This window comes from Drosophila subpulchrella, unplaced genomic scaffold, assembly GCF_014743375.2.
Source record: "Drosophila subpulchrella strain 33 F10 #4 breed RU33 unplaced genomic scaffold, RU_Dsub_v1.1 Primary Assembly Seq15, whole genome shotgun sequence".
NCBI lineage: Eukaryota > Metazoa > Arthropoda > Insecta > Diptera > Drosophilidae > Drosophila > Drosophila subpulchrella.
The window spans coordinates 2,715,867-2,731,362 of NW_023665489.1; the positions used below are offsets into that span (position 1 = coordinate 2,715,867).

Genomic DNA, 15,496 nt, shown 5'->3' on the forward strand with positions numbered 1-15,496 from the left:
GAGCACAACTCAATTACAGCGTAACGGAAAAAGAGTTTCTTGCAGCAGTAAAAGCCGTAGAAAGATTCCGTCCCTATGTGGAGTTGATGCCGTTCACGATCGTTACCGACCATGCAAGCCTGCAATGGCTTATGACGCTCAAGGACTTGAACGGGAGGCTGGCGCGGTGGTCGTTAGCGTTACAGGCATTCGACTTCAACAAAGAGCATCGGAAAGGGAAAGACAACATCGTGGCCGACATGCTATCTCGGCCGAAAGAAACCGCTGAAGTAGAGTTTTTCGAGTTTGAAACAACTGAATTTGAGAGTCCTGAATTCCTGGAAAGACTGCAGTTGGTTGAAGAGCAAGGAAGAGATAAATTACCGGACTTACGTGTGGAAGAAGGACTTCTATTCAAGAAGACACACTTCAATCGAGAGGAAAGTGGGGAATTTGAATGGAAACTGTGGATTCCGGAAGCATTGACGACAACTCTAATCCAGCAAGCCCACGGCGGCGACATGGCGATGCATGGGGGTATGGCAAAGACCTTGGCGATACTTCAGCAGATGTATTACAGGCCCAAAATGGTAGTTCAAGTCCGAGACTTTGTAGCAGCCTGCGAAAACTGCAAAGAGAACAAGCACACAACACAGATAAAGCGACCAGTGATGGGGAAGGAAGTACGGACAGATCGACCCATTCAAAAGTTGTACCTGGATTTCTTAGGAAAGTATCCGCGGTCTCGCCGAGGAAATACCATGCTATTTATCGCATTAGATCACTTGACCAAGTTTGTGTGGCTAAAAGCGATGCCGAAGGCCACATCGACAGCTGTAATCCGATTCCTGCAAGAAGGAATACTCACCCAATTCGGAGTTCCGGAAACAATCCACACGGACAACGGAAGACAGTTTGTATCCAAGGAATTCAAGAATATGCTACAAGAATATGGAATTACACACATGAACACAGGGAGATACGCACCACAATCCAATGCTTCGGAGAGAGTGAGTCAATCCATATTAGCAGCAATCCGAGTAAACATATAAGACGACCACACGCGATGGGATGAACACTTACCCGACATACAAGCGTCACTGAGGTCATCCATACATAGCAGCACCGGAACTTCGCCGTATTTTGCCATGTTCGGATAGCACATGTTCACGAACGGGAAAGATTACTCGCTGGCTCGCAAGTTGAATGCCCTGAATGAAGCTGAGATAGCCCAATTGCCCAGGTCGGAACGACAACAGCTATCCAGAGAAAAAATAAAGGAAAGGATACATCATGCCTACGAGAAAGCAGCGAAGAGTTACAACTTAAAGGCCCGAGAGATTCGATAGTCACCGGGGCAAGAAATATACAAGAGAAACTTTGTCCTAAGTGACTTCAGCAAGAATAGGAATTTCAAGTTTTGCAGAAAGTACACTAAATGTTGAGTCACAAAAGCGTTGGGAAACTCTTTGTACGCTTTGGAAAACTTGCGCGGCAATCCTTTGGGAGTTTTCCATGCAAAGGATCTGAAACAATAGTGCCCGGCTAGCAAATCACACTCACCAGGCATTTATCTCAGGGTTGTGGGCGGTGGCCTACGTTGGGCAGTACAACCAGCAGAACACGCACATCCTCCACTACAGTTCCGAGACGAGCATCGAAACCGTAGTGTGCTTGTTATGTGCTACACGACAAAGAAATATGCACAATTTATGAATTTAGCAAAGCTGTTTACATTAAGACTGATAACGATAGGCGAAAAATCGATACAACACTATCGACGACTCGTGAGTTCAGGGAGTCGTGCAGCTTGGACAAGTCATGGAACTGGTTCCTTAAACCGGATAACTCCCAAATGAACCAAGGTTTAAATTCGAAAAGTTTGAGTCGATTTTGGGCGAAGAGAGGCTTGAAAAAGTGAAACAAGCAAGGGTGATTAAAGGGCAAAAATAATTGTTCGCAGACGGTTCTGTTGAAAAAAATGTATAATATTAGAAGTCAAGTTCCTACCCAGTGAGTGACATAAAAAATCCTTGTTAATGTGAGTGGAGCTTAAATATAAATATTTATAGAATATTCCGTGAGGGAAAAGCCTGGATCGGGAAATAGACTTACGTAAGGAGAGACGAAGACCAGCCACCAGGAGGAGATCAAAATTTTCGACAAGAAAATTGGCCACTCATCCCCGGGTGGCCCCAGGTTTTTATTCGCCCCTTATATTTGCCACACAGAATTAGCAAAGGTTCCCGAAAACTACAAGCGGCAAACAAATTCAACAAGCCGAAAATGAATACAAAAAAATTGAGACTGATGTTATTGATTATGTAACCCGCGCAAATTAATTTATTCCTACTTATATCCATTCAAATTATTTGTTTATTTAACCTATTTATTTACATCAATCCAAAACTATTGGAATATTGTTTATTGTATTTATTTATTTATATATATATATATGTGTTCCCTGTAAAAGTTCGGTACCGTACGAAGGATTATTAAATGTTAAAATTTAAGAAAAAATCGTGAATTATAATGTGAAAACGAAATGAAGTCGTGTGAGTAGAAATTCGTGTTGGGGGGTGAGATGAGTTAGGCGAGGTAGCACGATCCACAGAATTGGGAGATGTGTCCAACAGAATGTTGAGGGATACACTCATGGTTGGGAGGGACTCCAGGACCACGATAAGAGCTGTGTTGTCCAGTCCAGATGTTCAAGAAAAATCCGTCGTGAAATTGCCGTTGTCCGAGTTTGAATTTCCGTTTTGTTTTTGTTGTGTCTGCTGCGTAGGCAACATTGTTGGTTGTTCCCCTCCCTGGGATGTTCGTTGACTAGCCGGCCTCTACACTGCGCAAAAAGCAGGTCACGACAATCAAATATGATGATTTTTGAGTACTATAAAAATTCTCAACATATTTGTTATTTGCTTTAGCATATATACATGTACATTGTACTAAGCCACCACGAATACCAATTTGAATAAATTTATACTGATCTATATCAGTTAATAAATCTAATTCAATTTTAGTACATTTTAACATAGCTTCCCATGATAATCCTGGTGTAGTGAAAAAATGCGCTGGATCGAGTGAATAAATTTTAGTACTAAGTCTTTGGAAGTTTTCAAAGACATTAGACATTAATAAAACATCTATTTTCAAACATAATTCTAAATAATCTTTAAGATTCTTACAAGAAAACTCATTCCATACCTTTTGCGCGTGAGTATAATTTTCACAACATTCATTTTCGGTTAAGGAACTATAGAAAGCTTCTCTAGGAGGTAATTTACTTTCTTTTAATTTCTCAACTGAATCTATGAATATCATATGGAAATACACCCTTTCTTCGCATTAAGTTGAAATGATTGACATTAGGGAAAAATGATCTTGTTATACACATTTGTTCACTATCTAGATTTGAAGCTTATGTATCTAATGCATAAGGCATAAGTCGAAACGAATCTAGAAAACGGATTTCAAAGTTGTCACCATACTTATAGTTATAATTTTTGAAATTGAGATATATTGTTCCCTTTTTAATGGAATTACCTTTATTTCAACAGGTATGATTGCCAAATCTTTTATAAATAGATGGCAATCATACCTGGTGAAATTGTGGAAGAAAACAGGAAAAAGTTTTGGAACTTTATATTTTAAATTGCACGCATTATGTGCTGCACCCCTAAATTTTCCTATTTTTTTTCTATCTTATAAAAGAGGAGTGTTACATATATGGCAATTATTAGATTTTTTGAAATCATCTTTTTCAGCATCAGACATTACTATAGGAACAGGTTTTGAAATATGGTTTTCGTATATAAAAGTTATATTTTCTATTAGAGATAAGAGGAAATTCATTCCTGAGTTGAATCTAGTTTCTAAAACAAACTTATCTAAACTGTTATCATGTGCACACTTTATATAGTATGCATATGAAACAGGTTTATGTATATTTATAATATTTAAATTTAACGTTTCTTTTTTATCAATCGGTTGAAGGATGCATTCAAAGTCAGCGTAAACTGTGAATGGTACCATCACTTCCTTTTGAATATTCGTGTACCATAAAGTGGCATCCTTCATGTTGGGTAAGCGTGAGACTATTTTACCACAGACTTCTGAATGTCGGTTGGCAGCATCTTCAATCAACGAATAATTTAAACAAATTTGGCAGAACCATTTTTTTTTATTTATATCTCAAAACTTGAGAGGAATCCAAACTAAAATAAAGATAAACACAACAAATTTTTTTTCTTATAATATGAAAACAAATAAATATTATGAAATTTTAAAACAAAAACAAAAACAAAAAAGTACATAAAAATGATATGATAAAAATACTTACTTTGAGAGATTTTTAATCCAAGTATAATGTGCTTTACATCCTTCCTCCAGTAGCACCATATTTATAGAATTTGTCCTCACTTCTGGGAAGTAAAATATAGGTCCAAATATAACTCCATCGTCGAATCCGAAAAGTGTAACATTTATATCTTTATTTATTTCCATCAATTTAGATATATCTGCAGGCTTAAGTGGAAATTCCAATCCAGTGAAATCCATAATCCAGTGATCCCATTGACTTGAATGAGTTCATCACTTAAATAAACTTTATAGGTTGTACATCTGTTTGCATTCTTATTCAGATTACTTAATGCTGCGATTAAGCTCCATTTAAAACAATATTCGTCATTTATGTTTTTTACATTTATAATTGCTTTTTTAGTTTCCAAACAAGAGGGTAGTTTTTTGTATGACGATCCTCTTAAAGGTGAATATTGATTAATATTCATCTCCAAACGTATGAGATGAAGTAAAGTCCATCCACTATCCCTTTCTTGGAATTCTTCCATCCTTACCAAAATTTGTTCCATATGTTCCTTGCATTCATTTTCTATATTGGAGTAGGCACTAATTATTGTCATCTTATTTTGGAATGACTTTATTTCAATGCGTTCCTTATCTTCCTTCAAAAGTGCGTACTCTCCAAAAAGTACCAAATTTATTTCCACCGATGAATAACTTTCCAACAATGGGTACAAGTGAGGTAGAAAAGCTACTCCTGCTTCCTCCATAAATTGTGTTGGATAAATGACATCGTTGTTGGTATTTTCATAGAGGTAGTGAATAACCTTCCTTGGAATCCAGAACTGATTTTTTTAATCCTTGAATCCACCGGGTCTGTCAGAGACAAGCGGAAGAGTCCTACGACGAAGAACCGTCAGTTTGGGGAGGAAGGTTGTCTGAGACCCAGCGTACCTTGCCCGACCAAGCAGGACCTGGCGTGACGGACGAGCGGTAGATCGATTTGCGGTTTCAAGAGGCGGTCGCCTGGAGAGCCCTGCTGTCAGCGCGATCTGAGCAAGAACCTAGCGGGACCGTCCGGGACAGAGCAAGGGACAGGTATTGCCTCGAAAGGCTTCGGCCTGGAGAGCAAGGCTTGTTCACACTAGTCTGAGGACGGTAACGCTTCCCTAAGCCCATAAGGCCGAACTCTCTGCGAGTCTAAGGCGCAACAAGCGACCCCGAGGCAGCGCGTCGGCGAGCAAACAGAGGCGGCCACTACGAGCGTCCCGAGACCCAGGAGCCAAGCGGAAGCAGAGTCATCGCGTCGACAATCCAGAAGGAGGAGCACCAGCAGCCGGCGCAACCAGAGCAAGGAGATACCGAAGCCAGCCCAGCCACACACCCGCTGTACTAATACCACGAGAATAAATCCCACTGTTACCATTTGAACCCTTTGTTTTCTCACTGATATAAATTTGGTGGGACGAACACACAATCTTCTGAGCTAGCCGCACGAATCTCTTAGCGAGCAGACATAAAATCAGTTCGTTACATCTGGCGCCCAACGTGATTGTCCCAACAGTGAGAACAGCACAATAAAAATGGGAAAGAAGTGGATTTACCGCCTCAAGAAGGAGGACTTCTCTCATGTTGCACAGAGGCTTATAGTCGCCCTGGAGGGCAGGCTAGACGACATGAGGAAGGCACTATCGGAATACTACTCAGAAACAGAGAACGATCCACAACTCGTCGACATCTGGGCCGAGCTGGAGGCGACATACCACGACAGAGCCGGCCCAAGCATTACGTTAACGAACGCTGAAGGGGACAACCTGGTGGCAAGCCTGAGCATTGACAACATGCAAAAAGAGGCCCACAGGAGAGAATCAAGCCAAGAAAAGAAAACAGCGGCGCTGACCCCGAGACCAAGCCAGTCGGACTATGCAAAGGTCGCTAAACAGGTCCGCGAATGGTCCTTCAGGTTCGACGGGGCGGAAAAACCATTCGAGTTCCTGGAGCAGGTAGAATGGTCCGCCAACACGTACGGCTTGGAGCTTGATATGATCCCTCGAGCGATGCCGGAGTTGCTAAAAGGAAGGGCTTTGAAATGGTTCATCGCCAACAACAAGCAATGGAGAACTTGGGCAGAATTCAATGAAAGCTTCCACACATATTTCCTGCCAAGAGATTTCTTCACCAGGCTGGCGGACCAGGTCCGGCAAAGGAAGCAAGGCTTCAGCGAGTCGTTCAAGGACTACATGATCGACATGCAGACGATTATTCTACGAAAGAGACGTTAAGGGTCATTAAAGAGAACTGCACCCCAAGCCTACGGATTTTCTTAAGAGCATACAAAGTGTCGGACCTGGACACGCTAATGATCCTAGCCGATGAGTACGAAGAACTTGAAAAGGAACGGGAAATTTTCGCACAGGAGAACAAGTTCTCAAAGACCAAGTCGGCGTCACCAACACAGGTGACATGCAGAAGATGCGAGGAGACAGATAGCCAGGACACACGAGGAAACGAACAATGGTCACCACCACACCAAGCCAGACGACAGCAGGCAACAGACGCACCACGCGGAGGCCATTGGGCACCACCCCCACAGCAACAGAGGCAGCCAAACAATACCTTGTGGAGGCCGCCAAGCAACACACAGAGGCCACAAGATGCCACCCATATCAAAGACCTGCAGGAGGCCTGTCGGAAATGCGGTGGGAACGGACACTGGGCTAGAGGATGTGGAGACCAGCGGCTGCTGTTTTGCTGGATATGCGGCAAAGTGGGTGTTAGGAGCGTCGATTGCTGCCAACGATCGGGAAATGGCCAGCGATCTCAGCCGCAGAGAGGCGAGCGGGGATCGCACAATGCCACCTCTCCAAACTAACGGGCAAGCTAATCGAGGAGGAGCAGCAGTTGTCCGCAGCTGTGATGATTGGTGGGAAAAGCTGCAAAGCCACAATCGACACCGGAGCAACGGCAAGCTTCGTTAGCGAAGAATTAGCGGACAATATTGCTGTTCTAGGAAAGATTACCAGGACGAGACGGCAAGTTAGGTTGCAGATGGAAGGTGCGGCGGAATTGATGCGCAGCTCGAGGTGGAGGTCAAATTCGGCAACAAGCAAGTGACCATGAGCCTGTTGATTTTACCCGGGGTAGTGGTTCCATTAGTGTTGGGATGGAACTTCCTGAAACAAGTCGGAACCGAGATAAGGTGTGCTGGACACGAGATAATAATACCAGCCAGGAACCGACACAATGGATGGCTCGAGAAGAAGCTATCAGTATCAGTCGTTCAACAAGTAAACGAGTTGAACGATACTACAGCGTTCCTTGAAACAGAGCTGGCAGACTTCAGCACAATGACGGGAACATCGAATATGGCAGAACACCAGATCAAAATGAAGGACGACAAGCCAATTAAGCTGAGATACTACCCAAAGAACCCAAAAATTCAAGGGGAAATCAACGCAAAGGTGGACGAGCTTCTCCAAATGGGGTTCATAGAGCATTCAAAGAGCCCATACAGCTCCCCCATCGTGATGGTGAAAAAGAAGACAGGCAAGTGGAGACTGTGTGTCGACTTCAGGCAGATCAACGCGAAGTCAGTGAAGGATGCCTACCCAATGCCCCGCATAAACTACATCCTAGATCAACTAAGGGAAGCGCGGTACATCAGCTGTTTGGGCCTGAAGGATGGATACTGGCAGATCCCACTGGAAGAGAGAAGCAGGCAATATACGGCGTTTACGGTACCAGGCAAAGGTCTGTTTCAGTGGAGGGTAATGCCGTTCGGACTTCACTCGGCGTCGGCAACGTTTCAGCGAGTCTTGGACCAAGTAATAGGCCCCGAGATGTCACCTCACGCATTCGCTTACCAGGACGACATAATAGTGATCGGTCGCACGCTGGAAGAACACAAAAGAAACCTGAGGGAAGTGTTCCGGCGTCTAAAGGAGGCAAACCTGAGGCTGAATCCAGAAAAATGCCAATTCTTCAAAAAGGAGCTGCTGGACTTGGGACATCGAGTGACTAGCGAGGGAATAGGAACAGATCCAGAAAAAGTAGCCGCCATCGCCGAACTAGAACCGCCATCGACTGTCAAAGAGCTCCGGCAATACCTAGGAGTGGCGTCGTGGTACCGCCGATTTGTACCAGATTTTTCTAGAATCGTCAAACCCCTGAACGACCTGCTGCGCAAAGGCAGTAAGTGGGAGTGGACACCAGAGCACCAGATGGCGTTTAAGGAAGTTAAGGCAAGACTCGTGGCAGATCCAGTGCTAGCATGCCCGGACTGCAAACAGACGCCAGCGACTACGGCATCGGAGCGATACTGACCCAGGACACCGAAAAGGGCGAAAGAGTAATCTCCTTCTCGAGCCGAACACTGAACGGCGCGGAGAAGAACTATTCGACAACGGAGAAGGAGTGTTTGGCGATCGTCTGGGCGATCCGGAAGCTCAGGCCGTATGTGGAAGGTTACCACTTTAAGGTAGTAACCGACCACATGGCCCTGAAGTGGCTCAACAGCATCGAAAGCCCTTCAGGAAGGATCGCCAGATGGGCCCTGGAGCTACAACAGTACGATTTTGAGATAGCGTACAGAAAGGGTCAGCTAAACGTGGTGGCCGACGCATTATCAAGACAACCACTACCAGAGACGCTACGAGTATTAAAAGAGGCATCGGCAACAATAACTTCAGGAGGGTGCAGCTGGATCAAGGACATGGGCGAAAAGATAAGAACCCAACCGCAGAAGTACCCGGACTATGTTATGGATGGTGAGACACTGTACAGAAACATACCTCACCGAGCAGGCAGTGAAGACGTCGCGTCATGGAAGAAATGCGTCCCAAAGTCGCTACGAGAAACAGTGTTGAGGAAAAACCACGACGCACCGTCTGCGGGAAGCCGGAAGACAATTGCACGGTTGGCAGCCCGATACTACTGGCCAGGCATGCATAGAGACGCCCGAGCCCACGTACGAAAATGTTTAAGCCCAATCAGATGCAGGCGGCCGGGAAGATGTTGACCCAAGTGCCGGAGGAACCATGGGCCACGGTATGTGCAGACTTCATTGGACCCCTACCAAGATCTAAGCACGGGAACCGAATGCTGCTGGTCATGATAGACAGGTTTTCGAAATGGACGGAACTGGTGCCCCTACGCAGTGCGACAGCAGAGTCGCTCAAGAAGGCGTTTAGGGAGCGCATAATCGCAAGGTACGGGGTCCCGAAGGTGGTCATAACGGACAATGGAGTACAGTTTGCAAGCCGCATATTTAAAAATTTCCTGGCTGAGATGGGTATCAGTCAACAATTCACCGCGCCATACACACCACAAGAGAATCCGACCGAACGAGCAAACAGAACGGTCAAGACCAAGATTGCGCAGTTCGCAGGGCAGGACCAGAGAAACTGGGACGAGAAGTGGCCGGAGATTATGCTAGCAGTGAACACGAGCACATCGGAATCCACCGGCCATACACCAGCGTTTCTTACCCACGGAAGGGAACCACGTCTACCCAGCAGCCTATATGATAAGGAAACCCTAGGCACTGGACGAGCTACGGAAACACCACCTACACCTGAGGAAAATGCCAACGAACTGAGGGAGGTATTTGAGATCGTGAGGCGAAATATGGAAAAGGCGTCCCAGGACCAAGCCAGACACTACAATCTGAGAAGGAGGCAATGGTCACCAGCGGTGGGCGACATAGTGTGGGCCAAGGAACATCACCTGTCCAAAGCGGCTGATGGATTCGCTGCAAAACTAGCCCCGAGGTACGATGGCCCTTACCAGGTGGTAGATTTCGTCTCTCCAGTGATCTGCAAAATTCGCCACACACAGTCGAAGAAAGAAAGGACAGTTCACGTTGGCGAGCTCAAGCAACAACAAAACGAGCAGACAGCAGAAACGTCAGATGCTTAACGACAGGTACGAGGCGACAGGATTAGGCGTCAGGCCGAAGCGAGAGTCATCCATACGCCACACGGAAAGGACAATCAGGATAGTACAAGGACATGGATAAGGATTTCACGTTGATCCAGACTGCGAGGCCACAGGATTATGCGTCAGGCCTAAGCGAGAGTCATCCACACGCCACGCAGAAATATCAACCATAAGGATAGGTCACAAGGACATGGATAAGGAATTCACATTGATCCAGTCTGCGAGGCCACAGGATTATGCGTCAGGCTTAAGCGAGAGTCATCCACACGCCACGCAGGACAATTACAAGGATAGGTCACAAGGACGTGGATAAGGATGGATGGTGATCCCGTCCGCAAGGCAACAGGATTCAGCGTCGGAATTCACATTGATCCAGTCTGCGAGGCCACAGGATTATGCGTCAGGCTTAAGCGAGAGTCATCCACACGCCACGCAGAAAGGACAATTACAAGGATAGATCACAAGGACGTGGATAAGGATGGATGGTGATCCCGATCGCAAGGCAACAGGATTCAGCGTCGGGCAGTTGCCAGAGCCATCCGAGATTACGCCAGGCGGAAAGGACACTTACGAGGACGACACAAAGACACGAGTAACGATAAGGGATCCACCCGCAAGGCACCGGGTTTCAGCGTCGGGCGCGAGCCAGAGTCAACCGATTACGCCACGTAGAAGAGAGTATGCGCGGAGGGAGACAAGCAAAACAAGGCGCGCAGTTCAGACATACACCGTAGCATCCGGAGATTCTATTCGGAGCACCGGACGAGCTCGTCTAGTTGTTACCCGAGGAAAGGGGGAGGACGGTGCAGAATTAGATCTACACCGTATCCAGTTGGTCACAAGAGATAGGAACACGCAGCGCACCAACAGTTAACAGAAAAAAAAAAACACGGGCAAACCCTGAAAGGAAAGAAAAGTAAATGCCGGTTCAACCAAAAATGCAACTCACCACGGGCAGAAAAGCTCTGCTACAAACGAAGGCCAGACGTTATTCAAGGCCGCTGGGGCCATTGTACTTGAGGTTGAGGGCAACGAACGGCATAGGCTGGAAGGAGCTGAGAAGATAAAATTGAAAAGACAGATCAGCCAGAAGCTGTGCGGGAAGATCAAAAGTTGCAAAATCACCACGAGCCAGGGAAGGGGGCGCCTCGATAGGCGATCGATTGGCACTAGACGATAGTGCGATCGATGGGTACACGAAAACGGTAATATCGGCCAAAGGTGGAAATATCGCAACGAGCAGGTGGCAACGCTGCACCGTCGGTATCGATATGCGAATAAACATCGATCACGCACGAATGGTGTGACCAGGCGGGGGAACCAGTAAAAGGAGTTGAACGCAGCAATGAGCAGCGAGCTGGGGATCGATAGCCCATGAGTATCGATGTCCCAGTGGAGTCAGAGAGAATATCGGCGCGGGAGATTCAAGTTGCTACGAGGAGGACGACCAGCGCTGTAGAAGCTCAGCGGAGCTAAGAGCGTCCTGAGAGCATCGAGGGAGCAACGAGGGAGCGCAGCGGGAATCGCAAGGACTCGATGGCTAGGATAAGCAAGGAAACGCCGGAGAGTAGGAACAAGTCTTAAATGTTTCCCGAAGTAAGGGGGGAATGTGAGGAGTTGAATAACTCCCCGCAAATAGAAGCAGCAGCAGATGGCCGGCCGCTTACCAGATACGCGGCGAATTCGCGTAGTAACGGCGCGGCGAAGAGAGTTTGGAGACTTGGATGGAGAACAAGAGAGTTTGGAGACCAATAATGGAGATCGAGAGAGTTTGGAGACCAAGGAGGGAGAGCGAGAGAGTTTGGAGACCAAGGATGGAGATCGAGAGAGTTTGGAGACCAAGGAGGGAGAGCGAGAGAGTTTGGAGACCAAGGATGGAGATCGAGAAAGAATGGAGACTTCACGGGAAAGGCAAGAGTGCCGTGTGCAAAAGCGGATAACGGAACTCCACCGGACCTTGGACTATCCCGTGAACTTTGGACCGGGAGAAGAAGTGCCACATCTCGGCAGTGGAGCGGCACACAGGCGTGCCACAAGCATCACGGGAATCAGCGGGACGGCAGCTGTGGGCAGAGCATCGGTTGGAAGCGGTACGTGAAGGACAAGTGGGTCAACCAGGAGGCACGGACTTTGGACCCGGAGTGGAGAGATCCAGCGGGCCGTGTGCAAAAGGGAAATAACGGTTCCCGGAGGCCCTATATAAGGCCGCAGAGCGCTGGCAGCTGGATGAGTCGATCACGAGGAGTCAAACCTTCAAGATCAGTTAAAGTACCAAGTGAACAGTCAGTCGAGCAAGTAATCTACGAGGGAGCCACAACCAAGCGAGTCGTCGAAAACAGCGCCGTGGGAAGCATACAAGACCCGGCGGGTCTGTCAGAGACAAGCGGAAGAGTCCTACGACGAAGAACCGTCAGTTTGGGGAGGAAGGTTGTCTGAAACCCAGCGTACCTTGCCCAACCAAGCAGGACCTGGCGTGACGGACGAGCGGTAGATCGATTTGCGGTTTCAAGGGGCGGTCGCCTGGAGAGCCCTGCGATTACCGGCGAAGTTCCCGAACAGCAACCGCCCAACTCCCCGAGTGCCAGAACAACAAGCTACTGGCCAGGAGACAGCGCAGAGGACATCGGCAGCGACGCCAGCAGACATTTCCGGCAGCCAGGTTACCCCGTTATCGCCGCGCGGAGCTCATTGGGGAGCGCAGGTGCGTCGCGGACGTCAAGCGCTAGGCGTAAAGCAAAGTGAACTGCTAGGCAGCTTCCTGGCGGCAGCCTTGACTGTAAGCGCGATCTGAGCAAGAACCTAGCGGGACCGTCCGGGACAGAGCAAGGGACAGGTATTGCCTCGAAAGGCGTCGGCCTGGAGAGCAAGGCTTGTTCACCCTAGTCTGAGGACGGTAACGCTTCCCTAAGCCCACAAGGCCGAACTCCCTGCGAGTCTAAGGCGCAACAAGCGACCCCGAGGCAGCGCGTCGGCGAGCAAACAGAGGCGGCCACTATGAGCGTCCCGAGACCCAGGAGCCAAGCGGAAGCCGAGTCAACGCGTCGACAATCCAGAAGGAGGAGCACCAGCAGCCGGCGGAACCAGAGCAAGGAGATACCGAAGCCAGCCCAGCCACACACCCGCTGTACTAATACCAGGAGAATAAGTCCCACTGTTACCATTTGAACCCTTTGTTTTCTCACTGATCTACGGGGCAATCACGTCATATAAATTTGGTGGGACGAACACACAATCTTTCGAGCTAGCCGCACGAATCTCGTAGCGAGCAGACATAAAATCAGTTCGTTACAACCTCATACCCCTTTCTAACCTCATTAAGTGACCTTTTTATGATAATTAGGTCATTATAACACCTGTGTGCAACCATGCGTGACTAATTAGGGTCACCCCCACCCCCATTTTTGACATGATTTATTACCTCGTCAGCCAGGACCCGTATTATCCTACTACTGATTTCTACAGACGATTTTTCGGAGTCATCAGCTCATTAATATCGAGGAAATGGGCTGCCCGTCATTAAACAGGTTTAAGGGAAACCTGTTTTCATATTGTGAAACACATCTGTAGGGCGGGGTTTGTGCTCTTAACAATGCATACATCATTTTGAAATTTTTTAAAAGTATCTCCAAAACAATAAAATTATTTTTTATAATCCATCTTAAAGTTGAGACTAGATGTGTATAGACATATAAGAAAAAACAAGGAAGAATGCTATAGTTGAGTGCCTCGACTATCAGATACTTGTTACTCAGCTAAAGGGACCAATGGGAAATGGAGATAAGCAAGAAGCAAAGCAAGACTGAAATGCGCCACCTACCGGCGGTAGACAGATTTAAGCGTTATGGGCGTTAGGGTGGGCGTGGCAAATTTTTTTTTTGGGTCAATCGATAGGTATTGACGAGACCAATACAGTTCAGTTAAAATTTTGTATCTTGCATAAAAATTGTGGGCGCCACAGGTTTGGGCGGTTTGTGGGCGTTAGAGTGGGCGTGGCATATTCGCGTAAAAAAAATTGCGCTGCGTACAAATCTACGCAATCTAAATCTGAGATCCCGATTCTCTATCTTTGATAGTTTCCGAGATATCCACGTTCATATTTACGATTTTTTGAAGTTTGGGGGCGGTTTGTGGGCGATAAAGTGGGCGTGGTAAACTTTTTTTGGGTCAATCGATAGGTATTGATGAGAACAATACATTTCAGTTAAAATTTTTGTTCTAGCATTAAAACTGTAGGAGCCACAGTTTTGGGCGGTTTGTGGGCGTAAAAGTGGGCGTGGCAGTCTACTGAAACAAACTTGCGCTGCGTAAGAAGCTCAGGAATCTGCACGCCAAATCTCAATAGCCTAGCTCTCATAGTTTACGAGATCTCAGCGTTCATCCGGACAGACGGACAGACGGACATGGCTAGATCGACTCGGCTAGTGATCCTGATCAAGAATATATATACTTTATGGGGTCGGAAACGCTTCCTTCTGCCTGTTACATAATTTCCGACGAATCTAGTATATTCTTTTACTCTACGAGTAACGGGTATAAATACCTTCTAAACGCAAAAACTATGTTCATAAATCGAGGTGGATATGATCTCAAATAGGGCGGGTTTCAAGAATCATAGAAAAATTACTTGACCATAAAGAAAAAGTTAGGGTGGGATAGAGAGTAAGGATTGGAATAACAGGTGTCCACAGTTGGTACTATAAAAGGCTTGTTTTCTCTCATAGTTATAGTTAATGTTATTCCCCAAGTATTTCACAATTTCTTTTGGGAGTTGTAAATTTCCAAAACTATCAAAGTAATGTATACTTTTTCTTATTTTTGTTAGAATTAATCCATTTTCTATACACTGTTGAAGATTTGTATAATGAATTATATATTTTTCTTTATCCGTTAAATCAGCAATTAATTTTTTATTTTATCTGACTTTGTTGGTAACTGATTATTACAACAAAATTGAAGATCATTATGTTTATTGTGCAATTTAAAAGGATATTTTAAATCTACCTCAAAAATGTATCCATATTCACTATCATCTGCAATCTCTGCAATGTTTATACTATCAAGTTCTCCCCTTGAAATCCATTCAAAACCTCCATATGGTAAAGATTGTGACATAGCCCAACCAAACATATTATTTGCATCCAAATAAATAAAATATGATGATTTTTGAGTACTATCAAAATTCTCAACATATTTCTTATTTGTTTTAGCATATATACATGTACATTGTAATAAGCCACCACGAATACCAATTTGAATAAATTTATACTGATCTATA

At 46.0% G+C, this 15,496-nt stretch overlaps 1 long non-coding RNA gene across 1 annotated transcript; it reads right to left on the reverse strand.

Moving 5' to 3' along the window:
- Positions 1–180: 180 nt before the first annotated feature.
- On the reverse strand, positions 181–832 carry LOC119558940. The gene is made up of 3 exons (XR_005220532.1): positions 696–832; positions 373–607; positions 181–317 (listed from the first exon to the last, which is right to left on the reverse strand). It is a non-coding gene; the product is annotated as an uncharacterized LOC119558940 (long non-coding RNA).
- Between the last annotated feature and the right edge of the window lie 14,664 nt (positions 833–15,496).